Genomic DNA, 16,981 nt, shown 5'->3' on the forward strand with positions numbered 1-16,981 from the left:
ACTCTTAGTCTATAACTGATATGCTTGTGGAACATCTACACTAGAACGGCTTAAGTAGGAGCTATCTAATGAAAGAATAAAAATACAGTTTAAGGCAGCATATAAAAGGAGTGTGTCAAGGATGTGTTATTTTGTGTGTATGTGTGTTTTAGTCTGTTGGAATTTGATTAAAAGTTCGAGGGCTTCAACATAGGAAATAAATGGAAATCATAATGTCTTTCTTAAATGTAGGATTCCTTGCTTGCTACACTTGCTGAGTAAGTTTAGTCATTGACCCAGTTCGCACAATCGTGGCAAGGGAAATAAGCCACAGTGGCTTATTTCACCCACTGTGTGTGCAGGTGCAATTTGCATAACTACCCTCTGGTGTGGCTTGCCATGTCATGCAACCCTGGTAATGGTGGTTTCTTGCCATGGTTAACAAGCCACCCAGAACACATGGGCTGTTTTACCCAAGCTGCATCAGTGAGGATGATTATGCAAATCCCTCCAGCATGTGACCGGCACACGTGGTGGAGGAAATAAGCTACTGTGGCTTATTTTCCCCTCCGTGATCGTGCGAACAGGCCCATAGTCTCCCAAATTTTATCAACTCACTGCTCTTTAGTTGGTTGTTTTGGAGATTTCCAGTTACACACAATAGATGGCTTTGCAGCTGTATACAGTTGCTTAAGAAGGTCTTTATGCAGGAATCCAGGGTCATTAGGTTCAAAAAGATGAAGTACTATAGCTAGGGAATTCCTGACGGCAATCAGCAACCATGTTCCAAAACTCCTGCACTGCTGAACATTCCCACCAAAGATGGAAGTACGAACCAATGTGACCACACCCCTTTCAACAATACTGACTATAATTCAGATTATTAGGTGAAGCCTTGCAGAAGTAATGTACCTTGTAGAGTTGTCATGAGTCTTACAAGAAAACAATGGGACAGTTTGCACGCAGTGACAGCCCGTGGGGTAAACGACTCATGGACTGTCAGGGACAAGCCAGAGAAGGAAGGCATACTTTTACTTAGCAAGCTGTTAGCAGCTCCTTCATAGGTTGGTGAACATGCCATCTGAGCACAGACCGCTGGATTGTTGAGGGGCTAAGCAACCCAATGTTTAACCACGGTTTGTTGTCTGGGTTCGGATGTCATGCTCAGCAACCTACAAAGGAGCTGCTCATAGGCTGCTGAGTAAAAACAGAAGTAGCGTGTATGCCACAGGTAATGCGCCCAGTCTTTCCCGCTCGTGCATGGCAGCTCATGAGTTGTTCTGTGCAAATCAAATCAATGTACGTGAAGTCCTTTGACCACTGTGAACTGATATACTACAGTGATGTATTGTTATTAGCACTATACTCTTCTGAACAGGTGTGGTCTCCCCCCCCCACCTTCTTTCCTATGTAGGTTGGGGGTGGGGTGGGGAATCGGTAAGATGTCTGCTCATGAAACTTATCTGGTCAAATTAAAAAGGGGCAGAATGAGGAGGAACAACCATGCCCTTAACAAATCCCAGCTGACGTTTGCCATCTCTAGCAATTAATTCCCTTTGGCACTTTCTGTGACCTATCGAGCTGAAATGCCTCTTTTAAAAAATAAGATGAAACAAAGCCATCTTCCTGGCAATATACTTGGCCTCTCTGACACCGTGTCAGATAATAAGCACACCGTCACTGGGATTCTCCTAATCCAAATTTTGTGGACTGCTGTGTTCTAGTCCTGAAGAGTTGCTGAGCACCATACCATAATGTGAAACCAAGTCTATTTGGTAAAGAAGACAGCGTGGCTGACTTTCCTTCTGGGAGTGGAGCTCAGTGCAGAAGAACTAGGAAGCCCGTAGCTCAGCACCATGGCAGTTAATGTCTTGATTTGTGCTGGTGTGCAAAATGGTGATAAAAAAAAAAAGGTGTCTGACTAAAGAACGAGGAGGTGGAGGATATTTTGGATATATCAGTCAGGAGTAAAAGACGTGATCATTGTGTCTTTGTAATCTTGGCTTATTTCTTTTCATAGGTTCTAGACTGTACCACCAACACTGTTGTGATGACTTTCAACAAGAATGCAATTGACAGCACAATCCTATGCTTGCCTGCTCACAAGTAAATACCAGTGGAGTTGAGGTACTTTCCCAGGTAAGTGGGTATAGGATTGCAGCTTTATTTGCACATCCCTTGCTCTGTAGTCAGTACACTTCTAACCTGATTGATTTTACAGAAAAGGGAAGGACGAGACAGGCTTGTAAAAGCATACTGTAAACTTGTCAAGTAATGGAATGAAATTTCATAATTCAAAAAGAACACACATATATAATATTTGATGCACATGACTGTGGAAGCTAAAGAAGCATTTTCATCTTGGTTTGTCAAGTTCTCTGCTTTGGCATTTTTTTCTTTTTCGCTTATATCTAGAGAAGTAGGAGCCCCAGATTGCCAACGCTAAAGTGGAAGCATTTAGAGATCTTCTAGAAGAGAGTCTGCTGCCCATATTTTTGAGACAGGGTCAGCTACGTAAAAGTTCTTTCTCCAGAATACTGTCTTGATACATTGTGTTAGTTCAATAATACTGCAGTATACGCACACACAAAGCAATGTATTTGAGATCCCTCCCTAAAACCTTGTGGTTAAATCCATGATGTACAGCTTCGCTGTACGTAATATAATCTCCACATGTGTAAGGGGCATGCAATATTTTATTTTTTTGCTTAAGCCGGGGAATGTGAAATTAAATTTATCAGTTGCGGAATTTGCACAAGAGCTCATAAATCGTTCTTGACATGCTTCTAGTGGCCCGTGGAGAAGAGGGACTGTGAGGGTTAGGATGCAAAGAGCTTCCAAGGCAGAGGAGATTCAAAGACCGTTCTTGCTTTCATTATTGAGAAAACGTATGACTCTATTCACAGCTCGGTCTAAGCTAGTGACCAGCACAGAGTGACCTTGAAGTAAATGAACGAGTGACAGAAATGTTAAAATATGGTATAGGAAATCAAAACAAATTTTTGAAACAACCACTGCTTATTTTTCTGGGGAAAGGTCTCAAAACTTGAAATGCAATTTGGAAATTAGATCCAAATGCAAATACAATTTAAATAAAAGCTACTATAAACAATAGAGCATAGCCCTCATCACAAGAATCTTATGAGACATTGCCAAAGGGCCCAAGCTTCGGAATTGCTTACTAAGTACAGGTGCCAAGTTTACTATGGGACGGAGCACCTTTGCCTTTAGGTTAACAGCTGCCCATTTATTTATTTATATCTTGCCTTTTGACACTAGTTCGTGGGGTGGCTTACAAATAAAAATAAAAATTAAAAAAAGAAATCAAAAACAATACATTCAAAACAGCAATAAAGTTAATAAAAGCACCAAAGCAGCAGTAGCAAAACACCATAAAATCAAAACTAGCAGCAGCAGCAGCATGCAACAACGCTTAAAATGTTTCAGACCGAGTAAGGAATACCTAAAACAAGAGTCCATTAAAAGGTTGAATAAATGGTAGCGTTTATAACCGGCACCTAAAAGCGATTAAGGCACTGAGCAAATGGACGGAGGGAGGGTGTTCCACAATCAAGGTGTCACAGCTAATAAGACCTTGTCTTGTGTTGCGGCCCCCTCTCACTTCTGAAGTTGAGGGAACTCTGAGCAGGGCCTGTGATTATGGTAATATAGTATGGCAAGCTCATATGGGACTGACAGTTCCTCAGGCACCCATGTCCACTGTTTATGGCTTCATAGGTCAACACCAGCCTTTTGAACTGTGCCTGGTGACAAAATGGAAGCCAGCTCTTTAAGCCTCATGTCCCCCAGTGCGACAGTCATAATTTGGATACAATTTATGACTACTCAGCTTCGTTCTAATATGAAACTAAAGTCTTTCATTGGAAAGGAAAATAAATATACATCTCTCTCTCTCTCTCTCTCTTTCAAGTAAGTTTATTTTGCCTTTCTATAGCTTTCCACATTTGACATGGTATTTCTATGCGGCTTTAGGACTGCCAGTAAGTTCTGTCAAGTTGTTGCTCCTGGCAACCAGTATTGTAAGAGGGTTATTTGTCATGCGTACCTTGCCATTCCAGAAGAACACCAGATATTTGTCTGTCTTTACCCCAAATGCAACTTTGTTAGTACGACTCTAAAGTTAGCTGATTATCAAAGGGTTTGAGGGGGAACAGTGGGGGTGGGGGAGGAGCATATTATAGAAAATGCCAGACCAAACACCGTTTCCTTCCCCACCCCACACACTAATTGCCTTGAAATTCTACCAGAGCTATGAAAAAAGCCTGAATTTGTTTGTTTCCATCTCAAAGCAAATGATATTCCTTCTACAGCACTGAGCTAACCATATTATTCATGATAAGGCAAGCAGAATAAAACCCAGCTTGTCTGTTGCCTCTAGTATGCTACCAAAAGTAAGACAAAAGTAGTCTTGTCAGTAAAGTGAGGATACTTTATAGGTCTGGAAGTGACAGGAGCTACAATTCTAGGCGGTATTATCTTGAATATTTACATTGCCAAGGGTGCCAATATTTACACTGGCAAGGGTATTTTGTTGTAGTTGATTCATCTTTCCATATAGGAATATCTTACACCAGGGGTGGGTATCTTGTGGCCCTTCAGAAGTTTTGGCCTACAACTCTTATCAGCCTTAGCCAGCATGGCCAGTGGTGAGGGCTGATGGGAGTTGTAGGCCAAAACATCTGGAGGCCACAAGTTGCCTTCCCCACTTACATGCAGGAAAATGCATGAGCCACACATATAGATCATCACGTATATTTTGCAGGACACTTTTGCCTGGGCTTTTACCAGGGTGCTCATTTGGTATAACTAGGGGGCTGTCTTCATGAGCGATTTGGTGCGAAGTTAGAGCAGTTTGAGGTCCTTCACGACAGATGACGTTGTCACCAATCTGCTGCCAACCAGCCGCTTCCCTCTTGAAAAGCCACATTGTCCGAAGCTCCTTTTACTCCAACTTTTTTATTGAAAGCGGCTCCCTGGTGGTTTTGCCACAGTGTGCTATTCCCATGCCCCCACCCTGGCATTGAATCCCGTGCCTCTGTGACTGGGCAGTGATGTCCTCAAGAGGGTGGGATGCCCCATTCCCTCTTGTTTCCCCAGTCGAAGTAGTTTTCCCCATTGAGAAAATCCCCAGGTGCACAGCAGCCACCCCTCACATTACCATAGAAGTGGGGACACGCAATCAACTTAGGTAGCCTGCTTTTAATCTTTAAGAAATCTCCCCTTCTGAGCATGTTTACTCAGAAGTAAGAAATAAAGCTCGCTCCCCTGCAGTGAATCTTTAACATATCTCTCTGCATTCGGAGCCACGGGTCTCATCTACAAACCTCTTCCACCTTCTCCAGGGTATTTCACTAAAGCACTAAAAGTTTAAAGGCTAACTTTAGTAACTCGCCCTAAAGCATTTTTTCGTGTCTCCGATGCTCTCTTAAATCGCTGTTGCGATGCTGTGCTTCTTTGATCTTCTGTAGTTTCTCTGATGTAAAGTTGTTTCTCAGTTGTTATGTTAAGTTCCTTCTCTGCTTTTATTGCTCTGCTTTATCTTTTGGGTTTTCAGGAGCTTCTCGCTGCGAGCACGGAGAAAGAGAAAAGGGGGATTGGAAGCAATAACTCTGCAGCAGAGTGCTGGAATGGGGCGAAATTAGGGGGCTGTGCTGCTCTTGGGGGGGTGCTTCAGATGCTGCACTTGAGAATCGGGGATTTTGGCTTCTCAAGGCAAAAGTGTGCACATGGGGGAAAAGGAGGAAAGATAATGTAGTAGCAGGGGGAGCCTCCAGAATTGTGAATTACTTGTTCTCCATTCATTATAACGTAGTAGCAGGGGGGAGCCTGGACACGGGTGGGAAGCAAGCCTCTCTCATTGGTTGAGCAGCCCCTGCCAGGTTGATGACATTCAGTTCTACCCCCCCCCCCCCCGCACACATACACACCTGGAAGTATGTTCCTTTCAAGCGCTGTGTGACCCCTGAAAATGGGATTTTAAAGGTACAGTATCTGCTATTCTCTTCCTTTGTGTGACCCTGACAGACCCAAGCTGATTCCATGAAAATCCGCCTAATACTTCAATGTGCGTCTCATTCCATTGTCGTGAAGATCGCCCCCCCCACCCCCACCCCCCCCCAGCTCTATGCTGAATATTTCGATTCTTCAGTTTTTGGCATTGGGTGGGGGCAAAATGAAAACTTTGGCAAAAGAGGCTGGGGAGGTGAGAATTTCAAATAACTTTGTCCTTGGGGAGAAGGACAGGATTTCTGCTTACCTTTTTAAGTGTAGGTGGTAGGAAGAAGACTCCTCAGCTATCTTTCTTTTCTTTTCTTTTCTTTTCTTTTCTTTTCTTTTCTTTTCTTTTCTTACTTTAGAAACACCCCCTGCACTTTGAGCAGCCCAGGACTCTTTATAGACAAGCTTCTTCATCCTAGCAGCTCTTTCTGAACTCCCATGACACCATGTGACCTTGCCCTCTCATATAGGCATTCAGGAAGTGCTCCCAGGTTGAAGAAGCTTCTTTGCAGAGTCCTGGGCTGCTGCAAACAAGAACTAATGGGGCTTTTAAAGCTTTAGAATAATTCTGTTCTTCCTTGCAACGTCACAGAGCAAGCAAGATAAGAATTTTTCTAAAGCTCCAAAAGTCCCATTTGATCTTGTTTGCAAGAGCCTGGGAGTTCTTCCTGAATGTCTATAGCAGAGGGTGACGTCATGTGATCTCACAGAAGTTCAAGAAGTGCTGCTGGGTTGGAGAAGTCTCTTGTGCTGGGGCTGTTTTTCAGGTAAAAACCCCAAATAAATAGAAAGAACATGCTTTAGCCACCTCCGAGACTTAAAAAGGTATGTGGAAATCCTGTCCCTCTCCCCGAGGAGAAAATCGTTTAAAATTCTCCCCCTCCCTGTGAAAGAGGCAGAAAGGGAGAGAAAAAAAATCCTGAAAATAGGGGGCAGGATTCGGCACAGCACTAGGAATAACTGATCCTCATGAAGGCATGCCTCCAGTTTGGCCGAATGGAGATGCGTAACCTTTTTCAGCCTGAGGGCTAGTGTGGCAGTGAACAGGGCGTGTGTCCACCTTGGAAAGCTTCAGAGGCCAAATTGGGGAGCCTCTCAGGCTGGAGGTTCTCCTTCCCTGGCCTAATAGGTTAGCATTTGGGCTTGAACCTGGCAAGCTTGGGTTAAAATTCCTGCTCCGCCATGGGTTCCCTGGATGGTCAGAGTCTGTCTTTCCACCATAGTTCCTTATCTGAAAAAACAGGAGTTGTAGTGATGATGAATAAGACATAGGGCTGGGCTCCAAAGAGCTGCTTAGGATCAGGGAGGAGCTTGCCTTGGCCCAGTGGGATTTTGACTTTTTTTTCCTTTTAGACAGCTGACCTCCATGCTCTATCATGAATTCTCAGTTTCAAAATTGGTTTACCCTGTGGCATGGTGGGGGAGGCTGCTGTTTGAGAAAAACAACTCTAAAGTCGTTGGAACCGTCTAGGGAAGGCCATCTGCTTTGCATGTGGAAGGTCCCAGGTTCAATGCCTGGCATCTCCAGGTAGGGCTGGGAAAGATTCCTACCCCCAAACCTTGGAGAACTGCTGCAACTCAGTGCAGAGAGGACAATACTGGACTAGGTGGCGCAATGATGTGACTCCACATAAGGCAGTTTCCTAGGTTCTTGACAAGTTTCCTAGTCCCTTCGATCTGTACTACTGAAATAATTCAATTCCCTCTTTTCCTGGCAAGAAAAGCGTGTGGTTGTACAACTCTGATTTTCAGTTGGGTTTTGTATGCTAGGAAAGGTTATAATGCAAGACGTCCATTTCAAACTGTACATTCTCTCTTTCTTTAATTGCATGTGGAACTCTCCAATCACAGCTTAACTAATATACCTCTCCAGTCCAACACATGCAGAAACTCTGGAATAAGAAAAGTTAAGCACCTCTTCCCGTTATTTCATACCATAGTTCAACCCAGGGAAAATAAATAGCTACATCAGGTGGATAGTTTAATTATACCCTGCCAAGAATCCAGAATTTAAAACAATATCCTAGTTGAATGGAAAGTTTATATTTTTAAGTAGACACTTAGTCTACATTAATGGATGTAAATAAATGGGCAAGAACAGCTGGACGCTATGCAACATTTGAAAACTGTGATGGGATTCCAATATTAGACTGATAGCTAAATAAAATTGTTGGGGATGGGAATGAGTCAGGGTAAATACGGTATAGCAATGGTTCTTTTTCTATACCATTCCGCATGTGTGGTCTAAATAATTGGTTTAGCAGTTTCTTTGCCAGCTTTTAAAATCTTGTTCTATCCAAAAATGGGAATCTGGAAATTAAACACTTTGGGTATTGCAGATAAATGTCATTGTATGATATCACTTGCTTAAGACAATGCACCAGTTACTATATTCTTTTAAAGCAGTGAGGTGAGTGCTGATGTCTAGTTTAAATTTGTGTTGTGGTGCACTTTATTTTTATTAGCTTAGATCCAAACTTTCCTTCCACAAATGGAATAGACTTCACATTCACAGAACAGAGTTTACCTACCCACTCCTTCCCTCTGCAGCCCCCCCCCCCCACTTCTAAAAACCTCCTGGAAATTGGAGGACCTTCAATAATGCTGTAGGATATGGTGTGTGTGTGCACGCATGCATGCTGTGTCTGTGTGTGGGGAATGCACATGGAGGGTGAGAGTGGCAGAAATACCACCCATATGTGAATGGAAGAGGAACTTAGGGTGCAATCCTATGCATGTTTAGACAGAAAAAAAGTCCTACAACTCCCAGCATCCCCCAGCCAGGATCCAAGACATGCTCTCAAATTTAGACACTTTGTGAGTACTTCAAGCCTTTCTACATGAAGCTTTTACTGTGTGGTCATGTTTGCTCACTCACAGAAGTTTGCAGGTTCTTTACATGATGTCATCCTCCTCCAGGGCCTCCCCGGTGTTTTGCAACCATTATCACTTCTTTTTTTCAGTTGAGGAAAGTCTGGTATATCCTGAATGGCGCTATGAAATATGTTGTGGATGTGTGCAATTCCGCTATACCACAGTGCCATCTAGTGCCTGAATAATGAAACAAATAGAATGGCAGAGAAAGAAAAACCCTGGAAAAAAGGACATGTAAAGGAGCTGATCTTAATCCTGCAAAGAAACTGGAAGCAGAAGCCTCAGTAAAAGTGCAGGATAAAAGCTTCATGTAGAAATGCCCTTTATGATAAGGCTGTGAGGTGGCCAAAATGAGAACCCATTGCTTTCTATTTAAAATCATTATAATGTTGAAGTAATAACTGAAAAGTAAGTTGTTAGGTATTTTGAGAATCCCTAACCAGATTTACATGAAGCACATATAAATCCAAATTAATTTCAAAGAAATAAAGCCTTACTAAATACACAAGGAAATCTATGTATGAAATTAAGGGACCAGATAATTGTGTGGTATATGTGCTTTTCCAGTATCTCTGCCAAAATAATTTGTCCTCAGAGATTTTTTTTAAGCGCAGGTGTATGCTAAGTACACAGTCCCAGAACAGTGCCCAGACTTCAGCAGAAAAAAAAACCAACCCTAACAAATGTTGTGAGTGCCTCAGAGTCTACTGACATTATTGTGGAACAAGCATTTGTAGGTAACAAGGCTCACAAATTAGATGTATGAATATTTAACAAGGTCTCTTAGTTTCTAGCATTCTCTTTGGCTCTCTATTGTGTTTGTAATTTGGACCCATAAATATTCATTGTTATCATTGGGCAGAGGCTCAGTTCTGCTGGGTATGAAGTGAGGAGCCAGAACGTCTAGGGTGACACTGCTAGTATGGAAGAGTACCTACAGATGCAGCCCCAATGCATGCCCCAAGCCCTTTTGTGCAACTCTTCTAGCTCTGCAATATCCTTTTCAGATTTGGCAACCAGAACTTGTACAGTATTCCAACTATGGTCACACCATAGATTTGTATAATGGTATTATAATATTGGCAGTCTTATTTTCTGTTCCTTTCTTAATGATCCTCAACATGGAATTTGCCCTTTTCACAGCAGCTGCACACTGGGTCAGCACTTTTATTGCACTTTCCATCAGAGCCCCAAGAGTTTCCTGGTCAGTCACCACCAGCTCAAACCCCATCAGCATATATGTGAAGTTGGGATATTTTGCTCCAGTGTGCATCACTTTACACTAAACTGTATTTGCCATTTGAATGGCCATTCCCCCAGTCTGGAGAGATCCTTTTTGTCCTGTTTTGGTCAGATTCAGTGTTGGGGCAGTCCAAAGGCAAGTAAATAAACAGGCAAAGGTCGAGGGATATCAATCTCCCAAGAGAGCAGTTCTGGGCAGGAGTATTCAGTTAACCAGCAATGGTCAAAGGCACTGTTTTACCAAGGGAGAGGGAGAGTTCCAAGAGAAAAGTCTGAAGAGCAGCCAAGGTCCAAACACAGATAAGCATTCAGACACAAAACGCAGTCCAAGAAGCAGCATCAAGCCGAATTCCAAGGATCAGTAGCACAAAGGTTTAGTCACAGAGCAAGGTCAGAGGAACACAGCACTTAAGCAGGCACTCCTTCACCTGGCCATGGTCTTAGCCTGGCCATGGTCTTAGACTGTATCTTCTTGGGGGCTGTGTGGTGGCTCAACATCCCCCTCTGATTCATAAGCAGAGCTTTCCACCTTTCAAGGGGGAAGATCTGAAGCTATATCTCCTGGGGGTCCATGGTCAGCTCCAAGACCCTCTGAAATAGCTTGTTCCCTGGGAAGATCTGGCTCAGGAGGCTCCAGATCATCCTTTGGATCATTCCTCCAGGGGATGGGGCATGACACTTTTGGAGCTCTTCACTGTTCCTTTTTTGTTTTAACCACTCTAAATAACTTGGTATCATCAGAAAACCTGGCCACTTCACTGCTCCTCTAACTCCAGATAATGTATGAACAGGTTAAAAAGCACTGGTCCCAAAACAGATCCTTGGGGGGACCCCAATGTTACATCCCTCCATTGTGAAAACTGTCCATTTATTGCTACTCTGTGTTCTTTAATTAGTTATCTATCCATAAGAGGGCATCTCCTATCCCATGATTGCTAAGTTTATTCCGGAGTGAGAAACTCTGTCAAAAGCCTTTTGGAAGTCCAAGTTAGCAAAAACTGGATCACCCTATCCACATGTTTGTTGACACTCTCAAAGTACTCTAAAAGGTCAGTGAAACAGGACTTACATTTGCAGAAGTCACGTTGATTCTTCTTCAGCAGGACTTGTCCTTCTATATGCTTGGTAATTTTATCTTTAATAATGCTTTCCACCTATTTATCCAGAACATATGTTACGCTAACCTGCCTGCAATTTTCTAGATCCCCCCTGGATCTCTATTTTAAAAAATGGTGTTACGTTGGCCATTTTCCCATCCTCTGGTACAGCGGCTGATCTTAGGGACATATTTTTGTTAGAAGATCAGCAGTTTCACATTTCATCTATCCTCTTTCAAGATGCTGCTTGAAGCAGTTTGCTTCACCCTGCTGCATGTCGGGGCCGACCTTGGGCAGGACCCAAAGTCCATAAAAAATGTATTTCCACCGATGTTGGCCTCTGTTTTATTCTATTTTACTATCTTTAATTGCCCAGCAGACGGGCTAGGTGCTACAGTCACTCGAGTCTCTGCCTTCTATTTCCCACATTGTTTGGGTGTTTCATAAAATTCTATCCCTGTGCCATGAGTGCATCCTTCTGATCTTTCTTCCTCCCCATTTTCTCTGTGTGCACAGTTCTACTCTTTGACAAGCCGTCACAACCTTGCATTTACATGTTCAAATATTTCATCAGCTGTGGGTATGATCCAGCCAAAGTTGAGTACTTTGAGGGCCCATTAATTTCAAGGAGAAAGTTAAGCACCTTCTTAGCTCTTTCCTGCTTAAACACATAGGACTTCAAAGTGTTTAACTTTAGCTGGATCTAGCCCCATATAAATACACATAACATGTATACTGTCATTGTCAAAGCTAAAAATTCATATTAAAATTGCATGCATAGTGAAAAAATATAAGCCTTATTTTAAACTTTTAGAGCTGTGCCTAAGGTTTCTAAATTATGTTATAAAACTCACCTCAGTGCCGGCAGCCACATGAAACACCATGCTTGTATACATCTAAATGCGTATTGAATTCTACTAAGCTACTCTAATGATGCCGTGAATTGCAGGAGAAACCTGAGTGGGTTATCAATGTCAACAAACCCCAGATGGAGTTACAGTTTTTAATGCGCTGTTTGGTTATACCTTATTTGCTATAATAGACAACAAAGATAATGTTCTATTAAAAATATACAGAAGAAAACATTTGTTAACCAGAATTGTTTAAAGAGCAGATTGGATTTGACAGCGAATTTTAAAATGCAGATTCAGCTTTACAGATGAAGCTTGACTGGATACGGGTGTTTTAAAGAAAACAGTATTTTTCTGCTTAACAGAGCGACTCTTTTCAGTCTTCAAATGCATTTGTAGCTTCAGTCTTGTGGATGTTCATGACAGAGTCTAGTCCTGTGACGTAAAAGCCTCATTTGACTCAGGATCCATTGCACATTTATACTGTGTGATTTCTTAGAATAATAAAAGTTGGCAGATCGGCTTGATGAAATCTTTATGTAAGCAGTTCCCTTTGCATAGGGAGGAGTTGTCAAGATATCTGACCCCAAGGGCCTTTTCACACATTAAACAAGGCACACATTACACATTGGCTAGAGCCAATTTGAGCTCCCTGACTTTGTTTAGGAACATAGGAAGCTGCTTTATACTGAATCAGACCATGGTCCATCTAGCCCAGTATTGTTAACACTCACTGGCAGCGGCTCTCCAGGGTTTCAGGCAGAAATATTTCCAGCCTTACCTGGAGATGCCAGCAATTGAACCTGGGACCTGCATGCAAAGCATGTGGTCTGCCATGGTGCTTCCCTCGTACCATTCACATGTACCATTAAACTGATCTGTGAATGGTACAGTCACAGTTTCCATTATTAGATGCACACTTAAAAACAGCTTAGGTGTTTAGCTAAGGGCCTCCACTGCCCATTTCCCCAGCATATGTTTTCATCAGGGTTGCAAGTTTAATCAGTACATTCATAATTAAATCTTATGAAATTTAGAACCAGTGTGGGATAGTGGTTAGAGCAGCCTTCCTCAATCTGGTGCCCTGCAGGTGTGTGGGACTGCAGGTTCCATCATTCCCAATCACAATGCCCATTGGGAATGATGGGAGGTGCAGTCCAACACTTCTGCAGGTGGAACCAGGTTGGTGAAAGCTGGGTTGGAGTATGAGACTGGGACTGGAGAGGTTCAAATCTCCTTTCAGGTGTGACCTAGAGCTAGTCGGTTTCCTTCAACCTAACATACCACACAGGCTCGTCACAAGGATCAAACTGGGCGGGGGCAGAGAGCGAGCCGTGCATGCCGCTTTAAGCTGCTTTGAGGAAAGGTGGGACACAGTCACAGGGTATTTCTGAGGACACATGATGCAGCACTGTTGCAGAAGCTAAACAGGGATAGGTCTGGTCAGTGTCTGGATGAGGGACTGCTGAAGAACACCATGTATACCACCTTGAGCTCCATGATGGAAAAAAGGTGGGATATAGTTGCCCTAAATAAATAAATAAACGTTTAATCAATCAATCAATTAGCCAGTGCAGGGGAAGGTGTAGTGTTGTTTTAATGCTTAATCGGTTTTAATGTTTTTATTCATGTTTTATGTAGAACGTTTAGCAGTTCTTGTGTACCTTAATTTTATGTTAATGTATATCATAATGCATTTTAGGGCGCAATCCTATCCAGATAGGTGGCCGCCTCCAAACTCGGAGGCGACTGCCTATCCAAAGCAAGGCAGGAGAAGCACAGGGATTGTCCCCTCCACACCTCGCCTGCCCATTTTCGGCTGTCTAGCTGCAGGTGGGGGGGGGGCTGAGCGGGAGAGGAGGCTGCTGTATGACACATAGGATGTGTCGTACAGGCAGATCCACTCTCCCTGCCCCCAAACGCCCCCAGCCCAGACCCTTTTCAGCCGCTCCACGCTCCTCTTCCGAGCGCAGAGGACAGGACTACTCCACGCTGCCTCAGAGGCAGCGCAGACATGGGGGGACGTCAGTTTTCCAGGAAAACAGCATATCCTATGGCTGTCTAGCCACTGTCTGGAGGCCATAGGATTGCTCCCTTAATGTATTATTTTTCTTGTAAACCGCTTAGAGATATTTTAAAATATGGTCAGCAGTATATAAATCTATTAAATAGAAAAATAAAAAAAATTACAGCAATATTAAACATGTCATTTGGAGTTTTTTTTAGAGTTTATAAAAATGTTAACAGCAGGTGCAGGAGGCCCAATCAGGGTAGGGACAGTGCTGTGCCCAGAGAGTGGGTGTGTATGTGTTAACCCTGGAAGAGAGGCATTCATTGGTAGCTTCCCTTCCAGGGTGAATAGAAGCTTGGTAGGGAGTAATTCTGCTTAGGAATTTTATTATATTAAGCGGTAAAGAAGTATCACAAATAAATAAATAAACAAACTATTTTCACCTGGTGCGGAATAAGGGATAAATCGCTGGGGTCTGTACTCCTAATGCAGATTGGGTAGCCCTCCACAACTGTTAGAAACAAGACATACATGCGTTTAACATATTGTCTACTTTAGCCCTAAGAAAGATGGGAGAAGAGAAAGGGGAAATCTAGTATGTGTAAGAGAAAAGCAAAACAAAAAGATCACAGGGAAAAGTTAAGTCAGATACACTTAAACTGGAATGTTGTTGCAATCACTGAATTAAAACCACCAGTCTCTTTGCCCTTGGCAGGATGGATTAAACCACATAGATTGCAAAATAAGCACCGTTACTGTAAACACTCTTTCAAAGAAAAGAAAACTCTACCCTTATCCACCATGTTTTTGCCAACAAGGTAGATGAAATCTGTCAGAGCGTAACTAACCAGCATTAGCTAATCTTGTGACACCCCTGTAACATTTGTCATGTTCCTATTGAATGTCACCACAACGCAGCTGAAAAATACTCAACAGCATTCAAGTTCTTAGATTTCTTAAATTCCAAATCATGATGACTGAAGTATTTGAGTCATATTTTCTAATATGGATATCCTGCTAACAAATATGTTTTGTAATTACAATTTGAATATTGTTGCACAGACTATTCCAGCAAATGCAGAAGTATGCAGGAAAACTTACTAGGGAAAGGAGAGGCAAAAGGAAGAAGAGTTCTGGAAGCCTGTATTCAATACTCGCTGCAACGAATACTGTCAAAACTGATTGTGTCAAGTATATGACTGGGGATGTGTGCACACCCCAGCTAGTGCATACAATTTTGAACACTGCACACACCCTTATTCTGCACACTGGATTAAGGAAGAAATTTGAACAATATGAACCTTACAATGAAAAATTTCAAATTCAAATTTAAAACTGACTTTTTGCAAAATAATCTTGTAGTTCAAATTTTATTTCAGATTTCTTATTTACAAGAAATTGTTTAATGGATCCAACTCAAATTATGCAGTTGTCATTTGTGCCACTTAACTAAGCTCTCCTGTTCTTCCTTTGCTCTGACTGGGTTGATGGTGATACTTTGGTGTGCAACTCCAAAGGGCACTCAAACTAGCAGGTGAGAAGGTTAAAAAAGCTTCCTAAGCTTTGCCCCGCCTCTGCTGTACCTACAAATTCTGGGATTGTTCAGCTTCTGGAGGGTTTATTTCATCATTAAGGTGGAGTTGTTAGTTCACACTGCAGGATGCTCTTAGAAGTAGAATTATTCCCACCCGATTACATGGTTTGCTGTTAACTGTGAATTTACTATTTAATTGTAATTGCTAGCAAAATATAATTTAACCATAAAATACGCTGAACTGGTAACAAAGTGCCCTTTTTACTTTAACAGGAATATGGATGTGGACCAAAATGTGTCTGCATGGTTCCAATTAAGTGGGGAATGCTTAATGTAAAGCTCCAGTTGATGAATATAACTGAAGTCTCTGACAAGCTAATAAATTGGCGTTTAGAATACAGTACTGTATACTATACAGTCAGAGGGGGTGACACCTAGTTTGGGTCATCAATTTTGGTCAAGCCTTCCTGTTCATTTATACTAAAATAATAACGTGTGGGTAATTTGGTTTTTCTTCAGCTGTAAACATGGAAGGTGATTCAGCACAGACCCTATTCAATATAGCACTAAATAGGTCACTTAGCCATGTTTCAATTGCCACACTGGAACTTTAAAGAAACTTAAACCAAGTTTATAAAGTAACAAGTAACTCCTTCACAAACTTACAACAGTAGTTATTACTTGGTACGGATCACTAATAGATCAATTTATAATTTGCTGCAACAGCACTATAGCAGAGGATCTGGAGCTAGGCAGTCAGAGGCCAGACCCTGCTGCGTATCATGAGCAATGGAATGAAATGGAGGAACTCAGGATCTAGTAAGGGGACAGGAAGTGCGGAGACAGGAGGTCTGGAAGAGGGCTTTCCCTCACTGCAGCTTGCATGGGCAGGCTTGTGAGAGCACACCTAGAACTGAATAAAGACCTTTCCTCTAATCCAAGGGTGGGAACGTTTGGGAGGTCCAGGGGCCATTTTTGCCCCCAGACACCCCCCTTCCCCATGGCTGCAGTTTGTTGGAGACCTGAAAATTTATTTGTGTGTGTGTGTGTGTGTACGAAATGGCATCTGTAGCACTATGGAGCATCAAAAAGGTCAAATGTAGCTTTTTTACAAACTAAATTTGACCCTTAAAAGACTCTGTAGCAGCTATGGATGCTAAATTTGACCTTTGGGGTGCTCTGTAGTACTATGGGAATAATTTTTCCTCTTAGAAATATACTACTTAATTTGAAGGGGCTGAAGACGCCCACGTGGACTACAGGTCACGTGTTGCCGATCCCTGTTCTAAGCCTGCATGTGCTTTAACATTAATGAAAGCAGCTGAACATTCCCTTCTCCTACAGGGCCATCTACTACTAAGTGCCCAGTGGGAAG

General features: G+C 42.5%; 2 long non-coding RNA genes across 2 annotated transcripts in view; one reads left to right on the forward strand and one right to left on the reverse strand.

The window, feature by feature from the left end:
• The window catches only part of LOC146359554 (uncharacterized), a 118,524-nt gene that overhangs the window by 8,377 nt on the left and 93,166 nt on the right, over nucleotides 1-16,981 (reverse strand). The gene's annotated exons all lie outside the window — the stretch shown is intronic.
• The window catches only part of LOC146359555 (uncharacterized), a 119,999-nt gene continuing 109,715 nt past the window's right edge, over nucleotides 6,698-16,981 (forward strand). Inside the window, exon 1 of the long non-coding RNA XR_014786692.1 lies at nucleotides 6,698-6,764. This is a non-coding gene — a long non-coding RNA (uncharacterized LOC146359555). The remainder of the gene's footprint in view (nucleotides 6,765-16,981) is intronic.

The sequence above is a fragment of the Heloderma suspectum genome, chromosome 1, assembly GCF_057233095.1.
Source record: "Heloderma suspectum isolate Gila_16-S chromosome 1, 16-S_ref, whole genome shotgun sequence".
Lineage (NCBI taxonomy): Eukaryota > Metazoa > Chordata > Lepidosauria > Squamata > Helodermatidae > Heloderma > Heloderma suspectum.